Source organism: Rhinopithecus roxellana, chromosome 11 (genome assembly GCF_007565055.1).
Source record: "Rhinopithecus roxellana isolate Shanxi Qingling chromosome 11, ASM756505v1, whole genome shotgun sequence".
Lineage (NCBI taxonomy): Eukaryota > Metazoa > Chordata > Mammalia > Primates > Cercopithecidae > Rhinopithecus > Rhinopithecus roxellana.
Genome location: NC_044559.1, coordinates 86,759,261 through 86,773,754, shown reverse-complemented (window position 1 = coordinate 86,773,754; position 14,494 = coordinate 86,759,261). Strand labels below are relative to the sequence as shown.

Genomic DNA, 14,494 nt, shown 5'->3' with positions numbered 1-14,494 from the left:
CCCAGCCCCATGACCTGCAGTTCTTATTTTGTTTGAGAGCACCCGTGCTTGGAGCCTGAAGATTGTTGCTTAGAACTTCAACTGCAGAACATTCAGGATTTCTGGAAATAATATTGCATTCATTTCCTGGGGCCGCTGTCACAAAGTCCCGCAAACTGATTGCCTTGAAAACAGAATTTTACTGTCTCATAGTTCTGGAGGCTGGAAGTCTAAGATCAAGGTGTCGGTACTGGCAAGATTGGTTCCTTCTGAGGCTGTGAGGGAGAATCTGTTCTGCCATTCTCTGAGCTTCCGGTAGCCTCAAACATCCCTTGGTTTGTAGATGGTCATCTCCTCCATGGGTTCTCCCTCTGTACTTTCCCTTTGTATCTTCCTGTGCCTGTACCTGCCTCTGTGTTCAAATTCTCCCTTTTGCTAAGGACACAGTCATTGGATTAGGGCTCATCCTAATAACCTCAACTCGTGCATCTGCAAAGACTCTATTTCAAATAAGCTCACATGCACAGATACTGTGAGTTAGGACTCAATAGCATCCTGGAGTACTCATTTCAGCCCATAACAAATCTTTTCTGCCACTCGAAAGAATTCAGGACTAACCAGGAAGAGTGAAAACCCTTCCTCATGAGAGGAAATTTCTTAAGGTTTCTGATAAAAGAGATACATCCTACCTTAAACCTATATAGGATTTTACAGACTATAAAACACATTCATGATCCTCATAGTAGCCTTTCAAATCTACTAAATACATTTATAGTCAGAACGTTTAATTGGACACTTTGAGGTCACATTCATAAGGGAGGGTCCATGGCTGAACTTTAGTCATACAATCCCATTCATGTTTACTGCTCTCCCCAAATAAATGAGCAGTCCAGTCTGACTCATCACAGACCAGGGGCACGATGGCTGAGAAACCTCAGACTAACCTAGCTGACATCACAAAGAACCTGAAAGGTCTGCTCACAAGAAAGCAAAGGAAGGGGAATAAATCCTCCTTCAGAAAGTGGCACATTCAGGATGAGATGCTGAGGAAGAAAGGAAAACGCAATGCTACCACTTGGTGGGCTTCCCATAAAGATTGTTTATTGGCAAGTGGGGAAAGGACACTGTGATGGTTAATTTTGTGTTAACTAGACTGGGCTATGGGGTGCCCAGATTAAACATTGTTTTGGGTACATTTGTGAAGGTGTTTCCAGATGAGCTTAGCATTTGAATGAGTGAACTTGATTCAAAGCAGATGGCCCTCCCCAGTGTATATGGTCATCATCCAGTCCATTGAAGGCCCGACTAGAACAAAAAGGCAGAGGAAGGAGGAATTTGCCCCCTTTCTTTCTGCCTGACTGATTGAGCTGGGACGTCTCATCTTCTCTTCTGCCACACACTGGGATTTATACCAACAGCTCTCCCAGGTTCTCTGTCCTCGAACTGAATTTAACTTTCCTCAAAACCACCAGCATTCCTGGGATGCCAGCTCACTGCTGGCAGATCTTGGGACTTCTCTGTCTTTGTAATTGCATTAACCAATTTCTCATAATAAATCTCTTCCTATATACAGTTGTCCCTTGGGATCCACGGGGGATTAGTTCCAGGACCCCCATGAATACCAAAACTGGAGGATGCTGAAATTCCTTCCGTAAAATGGCATAATATTTTCATATAAGTTACGTAATCCTCCCTTATACTTTAAATCATCTCTCAATTACTTAAAATACCGAATACAATGTAAATGCTATGTAAATAGTTGTTAAACTATTGCTTTTAAAATGTGTATTATTTTTATTGCTACATTATTACTTTTTATTTTAATCATTTTAGAATGTTTTTGATTCATGGTTGCTTGAATCCACAGTTGTAGTATGGATACAGAGAGGTGACTGTATACAGGCGTGTGTCACTTAATGATGGGGATACGTTCTGAGAAGGGTGTCTGTACGTGATTTCATCATTGTGGGACCAGCACAGAGTATACTTACACAAACCTAGATGGTAGAGCCTAATACACACCTAGGCTACGGATATGGTTTGGTTGTGTCCCCACCCAAATCTCATCTTGAATTGTAGTTCCCATAATCCCCATGTGTCATGGGAGGGGCCTGGTGGGAGGTAACTGAATCATGGAGGCAGGTTTTTCTTGTGCTGTTGTCATGATAGTGAGTAAGTCTCATGAGATCTGATGGTTTTACAAAGGGCAGTTCCCCTGCACACACTCTCTAGCCTCCATGCCTCCATGTAAGATGTGCCTTTGCTCCTCCTTCACCTTCTGCCATGATTGTGAGGCCTCTCCAGCCATGTGGAACTGTGAGTCCATTAAACCTTCTTTCCTTTATAAATTACCCAGTCTTGGGTATGTCTTTATTTGCAGCATGAGAACAGACTAATACAGCTACAACCTGTATAAAATGTTACTGTACCAAATACTATAGGCAACTGTAACACAATGCTAAGTATATGTGTATCTAAATGTATTTAAACATAGAAAAGGTAAAAACACGGCATCATAATGTGATGGGGTCACTCATATATGTGGTCTGTTGTTGACCAAAATGCTATTATGTGGTGCATGACTGTATGTACTACTGCTTCTCTTTCACTGGAGATCACTGATTAATACAGACGCTGAAGACCACTGCTTTGTTGGTAAGTGGGTTCATTTTTACAACGTGCTTTCTTTGTGCAATTATTTGCTTTCTTAGCATTTCTGTGATGACTTAAAAAGAGTAGAATGTTTTATCAACAAGGCATGTTGCTTTTTGAAACCCACTGAGCCCCAAGTGAAGTAGTTGCTCAGTCTGTAATAAACCCAACTTAATACTCATTGGCATGTTAATTAGAGTTGTGCTGATGTGTAGGATTCTAGACAATGATGTCAAATACAAACCCCTGCAAATACCAGAGGCTGTAACTATACAAGCCCCTTGGCTTTAGAAGTGTTTCCCTCTGTTTGCCAGGCGCGGTGGTTCACGCCTGTAATCCCAGCACTTTGGGAGGCCAAGGCAGGTGGATCACAAGGTCGAGACCATCCTGGACAACGTGGTGAAACCCCGTCTCTACTAAAAATACAAAAATTAGCTGGGCATGGTGGCAGGTGCCTGTAATCCCAGCTACTCGGGAGGCTGAGGCAGAAGAATCGCTTGAATCCAGGAGGTGGAGGTTGCAGTGAGCTGAGATAGTGCCACTGCACTCCAGCCCGGAGACAGAGCGAGGCTCCGTCTCAAAACAAACAAACAAACAAACAAAGAAGTGTTTCCCTCTGTTATCACTGTCACAGATCAGGATGGAAAGAGGTCTCTTGAATTTACCAGGATGTACGGCTAATCTGGCAACACCAAGAAGCACTGAGCACTTATCTTCTTCTTTAAAATGCCTAGATTAAGTGCCTCCAGGAATCCTTAATTCTTATTCTTGCCAAATAGTCATATGCACAGAATTGAGGGAGATTGGGAAGCTCTATAAAATTGTTATTTGGCTCTGACTCCATATTAAAACAATATAAAACAACCAGAGAATTCGAATCACATCAGATGTCCAAGTATATGATTGAAAATGTACTTTTTTCAAAGAAAGTGTGGGCTATTCCTGTTAGGAAAAACACAATAATACACAACACAAAACTCTCTACTGTCAAAAATATCAGAACTTAAAGTGAACAGAAAAGTTATTAGAACCTACTAGTCTATCTCTCCCTTTCCATGTTACCTGCAATACATCCCTAACCCCCATCACTTTGAACTCCCAGTCCCACCCAAACCTTTCTACAGTGATCCATCCACTGATCTGATATGTCTTTAGGTCTCTGGGAGATATTTCATACCTAGGAAGTTTTTTTTTTTTTTTTTTTTTTTTTTTTTTTTTTTTTAATAGCTTTCAGGCCAATGAGTTCATTTTATAGAAAAAGAAATTAAGATATGGAGGGGACATTTAGATCTGTGATTCTCAATACTGACTGCACTTTAGAATTTCTTGGGGAAGCATTTTAAAAATACTAGTGCCTGGGCTGCATCCCAGAATATTTGATTTCAGATCTCTTGAGATGAGGCCATGAGCATCTCCTTTAAAAAATATCTCCTCAGATGAATATGATGCAGATCGAGGCAGAAAAACCCTTTGCTGGGTGTTCATGGTCATCAGAACTAGAGCTAATGTTCGATAGCTAGAAAGTTTTCCACAGCCACAGGGAGTGAGGGAGATGGAGCCAGGAGAAAGGAGAAAAGGAAGAGAAAAAAAAAAAAAAAAAGAGGAAGGAGAAGGAAGGGTGGAGAATCAGGAAGGTTTGTCAAGGTGCAATCATTGGGGCCCAAGAAAGAAGACATTTGCTGCTCCTCTGATCGGGCCCTGGCTTGAGTAAGGATTTTACATGTGCAAAGTGCAGGGTCCTCATATTTTGTCCTTACACCACACCAACCATATGTTGCATTAAGTGATGGTGCACAACAAGCCTGTGTTAGGGAAAGTAGGGTAAAGCTAGCTTGAAATTTCTGGCTCCTGAGTTTTGAAACTATTTTTTAAACCTTAGAGATATGCTGTTACATAAGAGGGTCAAATGAACACAGTGTGTGAGCTGTAATCCATTCTGCAAACGTAAGTCATGGAGAGATGATAAGGAGGCGGGAAAGGGCGAATGGGAAAAGACCAACTCACACTTGGTCAAATGCCCACTACCTATTAGGTTCTTTGTAAATACCTTCCCCTAAGGCCCCCATTTTTGTTCTTTTTCTGTTGGCCTTCAGGGGAGATAGTGTATCAATTCATTAGTTACGCCTGATTGCGGGATCCAAATGGGTGTCACGACCTGCTGTCTACCTCCACATCTAAGTTCAAATGTCACATCCTCCATGCCTTCCTAGACTCCCACTGCAAATTTTAGTTGTTTCTTCCTGCAGTCCCGTTGCACCATATATGTACCTGGACTGCAACCCACTATTCCCTAATTACCTGTGCCCAGCAGACTGAGATTCTCAGAGTCCTTAATTATGGCAAATTCTTGGTCTTAAAAATGTATTCATTTTTTACATATATTTATCGATCATTCATTATTAACCAGAATCAATGCTATTAGCCAGCAGAAAGTATGTCACCATAAGGCACTTAGAGAGTCTTCTTAGAGGCAGACAGGTAAACAGGTGATGACTCTTCAGGGTAATAAGCAGGGCAATATAAATCTCAGTTCACAACTCTGAACTCTAAGTAATACATCTCTATTTTTCTTCAGTTTGACTTTATTTAGCTCCCATGTCACCAGGGAAGTTCAGTTATTTCTCAGTTAAGTCATCATTTTTCTCTCTTTTCCATGGCTTGGCCTAAGTTCTGGGAACATATCAATTTGCCAAGGTTTTGTAGGCAGGAGAGTCAATGGATATTTGAGCCCTGTGCACAATGCATGCATCTGCTTAGACATCCATGCAGAAAGGCATTGAGATGCTTCATATCCTTGCTAATCTGGCCCCTCCAGGTTATAAAGGTCCCTCTCTTGGGTCATCAGATCTGTGTTAAGATCCCTGTCAAATCTTCCCCACCTTCACTACGCCCAAGAAAGTGGGCCTTCCAACATCCTTTGTTCCATTTCTGGACTTTTAAATTCAACTACAGTTTTGTTGTCATGACACTGGACTCTTTCCAAAATATGGTGTACAGGGCCCCCATCTTCTGAACCGAACTGCACCAGTGTCTGTACTTAACAGGAGACATGATTTGTTTGTTTGTTTTTAAGAGTTCTTGAAGGAGGTAACTCTAGGATGAGACCTGAAGTTGTCAAGTAGAAAAGGGGTGCGGCTGAAGAACTGCTGCAGAGGCAGAGAGAACAGCTCTGCAGGAAGTGACAGCAAGGTGGGTAAGAAACTGCTGAGAGTTTATTAGGGTTGGGTTTAGGGTAAGGGCCAGGTAGTGATAAGAAATCCGTTGGAGAGAGAGGTAGGTAAGGGCCAGATCATGAAGAGCTATGGAGTCAGGTTTGGGATTTCAGTTCATCCTCAAAGCAAAGGGGGCTAGCATAGAGGACCACATACAGATTTCAGCAGAGGAGCAAATAATTATTTGCAGTGTAGAAACATCACCCTAGCTGCACGGGAAACATAGACTAGAATGAAGAAAAACTGGAGGTGGGGAGACAAGTTGACCAAGGCTTTGACCCAAGCAGCAGAGGAGAAAGGATCTGAGTCAAGGCAGGGACAGGAGAAGAGGAGAGAAGAGTGAACAGAAAGATATCGCAAAGGCTGGACTGAGTGGCTGATGGGATGTTGAGGATGAAGGAGAGAGAGGGGTGAGGCATGTTAGCTAGGATTCCAGCTTGGATAGCTTGTAACATGTGATTGCATCGTTCAAAACAGAAAGCAGATAAGGGGAAGCTGCTTTCACAAGATGATTATGAATTCAGTCTGGAAAGTATTTGTTGAATTTGTAGCACCTGGGACATGCGTGTGAGGATGCACCAGGGCCAAGGTTATACATAGGCCCAGAGCATGGGACAGAGATCTGGACGGAGGCGACAATGTGGGGATCAATCGGGCAGAGGTGTATCTAAAGCCAGTGGAGTGGAAGAGGTTTCCCTGGTGTGGTCAGAGTGTAAAGTCAGGAGAAGTTAGCTCCAAGAACACAATGCTGAGAGATACGCTGACCACAGGGGGTGCATGGACAAGAAAGGCCACGCAAGAGATGCTGCAATCGGGAAGTGGGTGGGGCATGTGAATGAAAACCTGGAGAGATGGAGACCATGGAACTCCAGGAAAGAGAATATTTATAAAAGAAGGGAGTGAGTGAGTGGGTCGCATGGCATAGATGAGGTGGGAAGAGAATGCAGAGGGCGTGGCCTCCCAGAGGACATGTTGACCTTTGTAGGTCAAGAGTGACAGCAGGAAGCCAGGTGGCTGCTGGCCAACAGGTAAAATAAGGCCTGAAGAAGCTGCCTTCAGATCATTTAGTGTCCCTGCTTAGAACTCCTCCCTGGGCTTCCACAAGCTGAGGGCTAGAAGGCCAAGGGCATGAGGCGATGGGAGCTGTTGCTGCCAGGGTGGTCTTGCTCTATGCATGCAGCTGGGAGTGAGGACATGGAGTAAACGTGAATGTTGGGGTGGCCTGCAGTGAAGTGAATCCAAACACCCATGTAGTGAACAGCCAGAGCCTGTGGCTGACACATGCGTTGGGCTCCTATTGTCTTACTCAGCATTCCTTCTTCCGTGTTCTCATTGCTTAGACCTTAACAAATATTATACATAATCTGGGGATGAATGGATTTTTCCACGCTTGAAAGGAACGCCTTTGGAAACTCCTGACCAGGGTAAAGCAAGGCTCCTAACACACTGAGAACAACTGGGTGATGGAGTACCATTTACATCTTCACGGAAGTTTTTCACCGTTTCTCCAATCATTCTGCATTTTCCAGCAAGTTTCTATAGAAGTATGATCCAACTCACTCCATCGTAAGCACAGCTTCTCTCCTGAGTATGCTAAGCTCCCCAAATGCCACAATGACACGGTGCTCTGATCTTTGGAATTAATAAGCAGTGAAACATTTGACACTGAACAAAAATTTTTATAGCTACTGAATTTCCTGTAAGGAAGGCATGGTGAGTAAACTGCACTCTTTCTGTAATACTGTGAAATGGGAGGTATTTACATTGGAGGGCCGATTGCTGGCTCTTCATATGATGTTTTGAAGTGCAGGTTTCTATTAATGATGCCTCTGTCGAGCACATCTGGTATATTTCTGAAGAGACGCTTTGTAAACACATTGGGCAGGCCCAGCTTATAAGTGACAAGGCAACACAGTGAGGGCGCAGTGGAGAAATCCAAGGAAATAAGGGATTTGTAAGAAACTAGGACTAGCTTAAGTTATAATGAATGGGTATCATGTTAGAAAAAGAACATTTCCATCCTTCAGTCACCATCAGTTAAAGCAGACGTACATGGAAAGCAGAATGATCTCTTTACAAGGTTATTAAAGATTGTTTTTATTAGCATAAAAACACTCCTCATTGTTCTCCTATCTCCGATTCAATGTTTAGAATCTAATTAGGAATTCTTACCATGCCCTAGGAGGCCCCGGATACTCTGCCCCCGGTCTGTTTCTATGTCTCTGTCCCCTCCTTTTTTTTTTTTTTTTTTTTTTTTTGAGACAGAGTCTCTCCCTGTCATGCAGTGGCACCATCTCAGCTCACTGCAGCCTCTGCCTGCTGGGTTCAAGCGATTCTCCTGTCTCAGTCTTCCAAGTTGGGATTTACAGGTGTGCACATGCCCAGCTAATTTTTGTATTTTTAGTAGAGACTGGGTTTTACCATCTTGGCCAGGCTGGTCCTAAATTCCTGATCTCCAGTGATCACCTGCCTTGGCCTTGCAAGCTGCTGGGATTACAGGTGTGAGCCACCGCACCTGGCCTCCATCTCCTACTTTCTCTCTGTACCATCCCAGAGCCCCAGTGCCTTCTTGCTGTGCCTCAGACAGGCCAAGGTTGTTCCTCTGTCAGGGACTTTGCAGTGGCCATTCCTTTCCCCAGATATTTCCAAGACCCTCTCCTCATATTCCAGGTCTTAACTAAAAAAATGACCTCCTTTGGGAGGCCGAGGCAGGCAGACCATGAGGTCCGGAGATCAAGACCATCCTGTCTAACATGGTGAAACCCCGTCTCTACTAAAAATACAAAAAATAGCCAGGTGTGGTGGCGAGTGCCTGTAGTCCCAGATACTTGGGAGGCTGAGGCTGGAAAATGGTGTGAACCTGGGAGGCGGAGCTTGCAGTGAGCCAAGATCGCGCCACTGCATTGCACTCCAGCTTGGGCGACAGAGCGAGACTCTATCTCAAACAAACAAACAAACAAACAAACAAACAAACAAACAAAAACCTCACGCTGGGCACAGTGGCTCACACCTGTAATCCCAGTACTTTGGGAGGCCGAGGCAGGTAGGTCACCTGAGATCAGGAGACCAAGAACAGCCTAGCCTAGCCAACATGGTGAAACCTGTCTCTACTAAAAATACAAAAATTAGCTGGCATGGTGGTGCACACCTGTGATCCCAGCTACTCGGAAGGCTGAGGCAGGAGAATTGCTTGAACCTGGTAGGTGGAGGTTGCAGTTAGCCAAGATGGCACCACTGCACTCCAGCTTGGGTAACAGAGTGAGACTCTGACTCAAAAAAAAAAAAAAAAAAAAGAAAAAAGAAATTAAATTAAATTTAAATAAATAAAATAAATAAATAAATACCACCTCTTCTGAGAGAGGCCTTCCCTGGGCATTCTAGAGAAAATGCCACCAGTGCCCTAAACCTGCTGGTCCCTTCTCACCACACCATCCTATTTGTATTAGTTCATTCTCACACTGCCATAACAAAATACCTGAGGCTGCACTGTTTATAAATAAAAGAAGTTTAATTGGCTCAGGGTTCCTCAGGCTGTGCGGGAAGCACTGGGCCATCTGCTTGGCTTCTGGGGAGGCCACGGGAAACTTACAATCATCGTGGAAGGCAAGGGGAAGCCAGCACATCTCATAAGGCAGGAGCGAGCAGGGCAGGGGGGAAGGAAGGTGCCACACACTTTTAAACAGCCAGATCTCATGAGAACTCTATCGTGAGAATGGCACCAAAGGGATGGTGCTGAACCATTCATGAAGGATCCACCCCCATGATCCATTCACCTCCCACCAGGTCCCACCTCCAACATTGGGGATTACAACTGAACATGAGGTTTGGGTGGAAACACAGATCCAAACCATATCCCCCATACCACCCTGTTTTAGCTTCTTCATAGTGCACGGCTGCCCATACATGTGCACATTCACTGATTTGTCTCTGTTTGCCATGTGCTTCCCTCTATCCGTGAAGGCTCCTTGAAGTCAAGGGCCCCATCTCTCGTGTTTGGAATTGTATTTCCAGTACCTAGAACACTGATGAGTGAATGCTCAATACATATTTCTCTGCTGATGGAAAGAAATCCTTTACAGAAATCTCTTAAGGAAGTCACCAGGCAGCATAAAGGGCCTGATTCAGATTTGGGACGAGTCTCCAGCAGCAACAATCCTGGCCTTTTCTCTCCATGATGGTAGAAAATATCAAGTATGGAAGTGGTGGGGAATTGTTTTGCTGTGAATATTGGGAAGATAATGATGGGAGGATAATGATGAACCTCTCACTCATTGACTCAGATCCTAACTTGCAAATATTCACATTGCAACTAGGCAGCAGTGTTTATCGCAAAGGTTTGCTTAGCAAATTAAAAGGAAGGAGCAGTGGGTCTGGGCCATGGGAAGAAGGAAGGGAAGGGAGAACCTTCAGAGACAGGGAAAAGGTCAAGGTTGAGAGATTAAAAAATCCCAGAACTGTGGAGCAAGGAGGACTGGGCTTTGAAAAATACCCCCAGAGTTTCCAGTTTATCTGGTCTAAAGGATTTGCATTTCTAGAAAAGTCCCGCAGGTAATTCTAACTTACAGCCAGGGTTGAAATACCACTCAAATCAAAGAACAAATGTAGTCAGATATACCCAGTTAAAGCTCAGCATGTGTGTCAAATAGTCAGTCTTATATTCTTTTCCAGTGGCTTATTTTTACCCATACAACATGCTAAGCTTTAAATCAAAGGACTGTGCTAATATACGTATAAATGCCTATAGGAATTTTGAATGTTATAATTAAATCAAACCACTGCAAATAATGTTGGAGCCTAAACCACAACATGAAGCAAAAGGATTTCAGTTGACGTGTTTAGGTTTGAAAAGTTACAGAAGAATTTCTCATTTTCAGTTTTCAAAGCTTTTTCTTTGTGTCTATATCAATGCCTACAGTGATGGGATATTTAGACAGTCATGCTCGGGCACATGTAACACAATAATCCCCTTGAAAAATCTTAAAAGGTGGGTCAATATAAAAGGTGGGGGGTTATTTTTCCCTCCCCTGTTTCATACCCCTCCTTAGAAATCAACACCATATTTGTGTTTAAAGAGATGTCCTATATGTTTTTACTCCAAGTGGCAGATCCCGTTTACTGAGTAAGTGCTAAATCAGCATGTCAGGGAGTTGAAATTAACTTATGCTGTCCCCCAATTCAAATGTGACAACACACATCTTTAAAGGTATACATTTAAAGGAAATGTTATTCATGCACTAAATTTTCTTCTACTGTATAGAAATTAAAAGCAACATTTCTCCGGCCTAGAGCTAAGATTTTATGACTCCCCTGGTATTCTCTTTTTTATCTTGATTTTTAAAGATGTGCAAATACGTGAGTTTTCTTTTTATTTGACACATTTTCACATATGTTTCCATGACCTTTTACCCATATGGGAGCCTTCCTAGGAAACAAAGGATCTGTATTTAACTATCTCATGGGGACAATTTAAAGGGGAATCTTGAGTTTCTCCTCTATAGCTCTGCCTTAAGGGGGAATAAGAAGAAATGGTGAACCTACAGCTTTTGGCTGTTGATGGAGCTTTCTCACCGTTCGCTCTGTGATAGCACCAAGCCCACCTGTTCACTTGGGCACATCCCAAGCTCAATGACTCAGGCCCTAACTTGCAAATATTCACATTGCAACTAGGCAGCAGTGTTTATCGAAAAGGTTTGCTTAGCAAATTAAAAATTACGAAAAAGTAGAAGACACAGCGTTGAAATGGAAACCAACAAACTTTATGTAACTTGAAACATTTGAAAAAGTATCCATTTACGCTGAACAATTGAAAGTTGACTTTTAAAAATCTAGAGTCACAAAATCTACACTTTACAGTTGAAACTAGGCTTAGAGAGCTCAAAAGATTCACCTCAAGATCATATAGCTGAACAGTGTCAAGACTGCGGTTAGACTGCAAGTCCAAATTCCCTCCCATGTGCCTCTGCCTTCTGAACTCTATTAAAAACAGGTCCTTGGTCAGGTGCGGTGGCTCACACCTGTAATCCCAGCCCTTTGGGAGGCCGAGGAGGGTGGATCACAAGGTCAGGAGATCGAGACCATCCTGGCAGACATGGTGAAACCCTGTCTCTACTAAAAATACAAAAAATTAGCTGGGCGTGGTGGTGCGCGCCTGTAGTCCCAGCTACTCAGGAGACTGAGGCAGGAGAATGGTGTGAACCCGGGAGGCGGAGCTTGCAGTGAACCGAGATTGTGCCACTGCACTCCAGCCTGGGTGAGAGAGCGAGACTCTGAATCAAAAAAAAAAAAAAAAAAAGAAAAGAAAAGAAAAGAAAACAAACAAACAAACAAACAAAAAAACCAGGTCCTCAGAACAGTCTTAAGCCAGTTCATTTTTTTTTCCTTGAATATAATACTTCTGGTAAGGTACATTCTACAATCTACATTTTTTCTCTAAATCAAACTGGTCTTTCTGTACAATAGGCACAGTAATGAAGCTCTACTCCATTCTACTATCGTCTAAGGCATGGAATTGCCTAAGGTTTTCATATACATTCAGATGAATGAACCTAGAGAAATGAATAGCAGGTTGATGTACTCAGGAAAAACTTGCCTGATGTCTTTATATTAATCAGAACTTTTTCAGTTGTGACTGAAATCTATGTTGTTGCCTCTGATAGCTGGAAAGGATACTGGGACATTGTGCAGGTGTATTAGTCCGTTTTCACACTGCTGATAAAGACATACCCAAGACCTGGCAATTTACAAAAGAAAGAGGTTTAATTGGACTTATAGTTTCCATGTGGCTGGAGAAGCCTCACAGTCATGGTGGAAGTCATGGTGGAAGGCAAGGAGGAGCAAGTCCCTTCTTATGTGGAAGGCAGCAGGCAAAGAGAGAATGAGGAAGACGCAAAAGCAGAAACCCCTGATAAAACCTTCAAATCTCGTGAGACTTATTCACTACCACGAGAACAGTATGGGAGAAACTGCCCCAATGATTCAATTATCTCTCACCAGGTCCCTCCCACAATACATAGGAATTATGGGAGCACAATTCAAGATTTGGGTGGGGACACAGCCAAACTGTATCAGCAGGATTGAAGGAAGAACCTCAGAAACCAGAATCAGGGACAGGGACTCAACCAGGCACTTACGCCATGCTTGCTTACCTCTGCTTGGCTTTGTTCTGCAGACAGGCTTCTACCAGCATCTGGGAAGATGGCACCACTAACCTGAGCTTTACATCACACTGGCAATATCACCGTAAACTATGGCTTCCAGATCTATTTCTCAATCTCAGAGAAAGTCTCCAGTTGACTCTGCTTAGGTCATGTCTCCCACTGGGTCCAGAGGGAAAGGTCACCTTGGCTGCCTAGGGATATTGCAAGTTGGGTCAGGGATGGATGCAAAATCAAAATATGGGGAATAGAAAAGCTTCAGGGACAGGCAAAAGCAGTAATTGCCAACGTCAATTATATATGGAAGTTATTGATTTGAGCAACTGGAAGAACACTCATCTACTCCCTCATCTCTTTCCCATGGAGCTGTCTCTTTAACGGAAGAATCTGCAAAAATACAAATGCCCAGTGCTCATTCCAGGGCCTCTGAATCAGGATTTCATAAGGTGAAGCCCAGAGAGGCTTAGTATTTAAACAGCACCACAGGTGACTCTGACACATCCCTAGATAAGAAAACTGTTTTAAGTAATTATCATTAGGAGTCTATTTTCTGGGATGGATAACATATCAAGCATTCATCAGTCATCAACATCTTGTGAATTAAACAGATTAGCCGAATTCACTTAGCAGGATTTTAAAATCATGAGATATAGAATGAATACAATTTGATGAGGAAGAAAAGAGGAATTGGGGCTGGTATTAAATGGGCTCTGGGGTAGGGAGTGGGGGGTGGGGTGGCATTGCAGTGAGGGCTCTGTGCAGTTAAGAGTAATCTGAACCTCATATTTTACTTTCTGGCCACAATCTATGATTCCACCTCTCTCAGATTCCTCCTTCCTATTTAATAATTTCCCTTCAGTCTCATACTACTAGTTCATGATTCCTGAGTTTGCTCTAATTTTCTGCTGGCCCTCTCCCCCAGCTGCTTCAAATACCCTGAAACCTCATTCTCCCAGTGCCTCCACCCCAGCAGACCTCAGCCCAGGTCAGTCCGACAGTTGGCCTTCTCCCCTCCTGCTTGCTGGCTGTTTGATTGATTGATTGATTGAGATGGAGTCTCGCCTTAAATATTAGACCTAAAACCATAAAAACCCTAGAAGAAAACCTAGGTAATACCATTCAGGACATAGGCATGGGCAAGGACTTCATGTCTAAAACACCAAAAGCAATGGCAACAAAAGCTAAAATTGACAAATGGGATCTAATTAAACTGAAGAGCTTCTGCACAGCAAAAGAAACTACCATCAGAGTGAACAGGCAACCTACAGAATGGGAGAAAATTTTCGCAATCTACTCATCTGACAAAGGGCTAATATTCAGAACCTATAAAGAACTCAGTCAAATTTACAAGAAAAAAACAACCCCATCAAAAAGTGGGCAAAGGATATGAACAGACACTTCTTAAAAGAAGACATTCATACAGCCAACAGACACATGAAAAAATGCTCATCATCACTCGCCATCAGAGATATGCAAATCGAAACCACAATGAGATAC

The 14,494-nt window shown here is 43.1% G+C and overlaps 1 pseudogene; it reads left to right on the top strand.

Moving 5' to 3' along the window:
• The first annotated feature begins 899 nt into the window (after window positions 1–899).
• Window positions 900–7,497, top strand: LOC115900315 (annotated as a pseudogene).
• The last annotated feature ends 6,997 nt before the right edge of the window (window positions 7,498–14,494 follow it).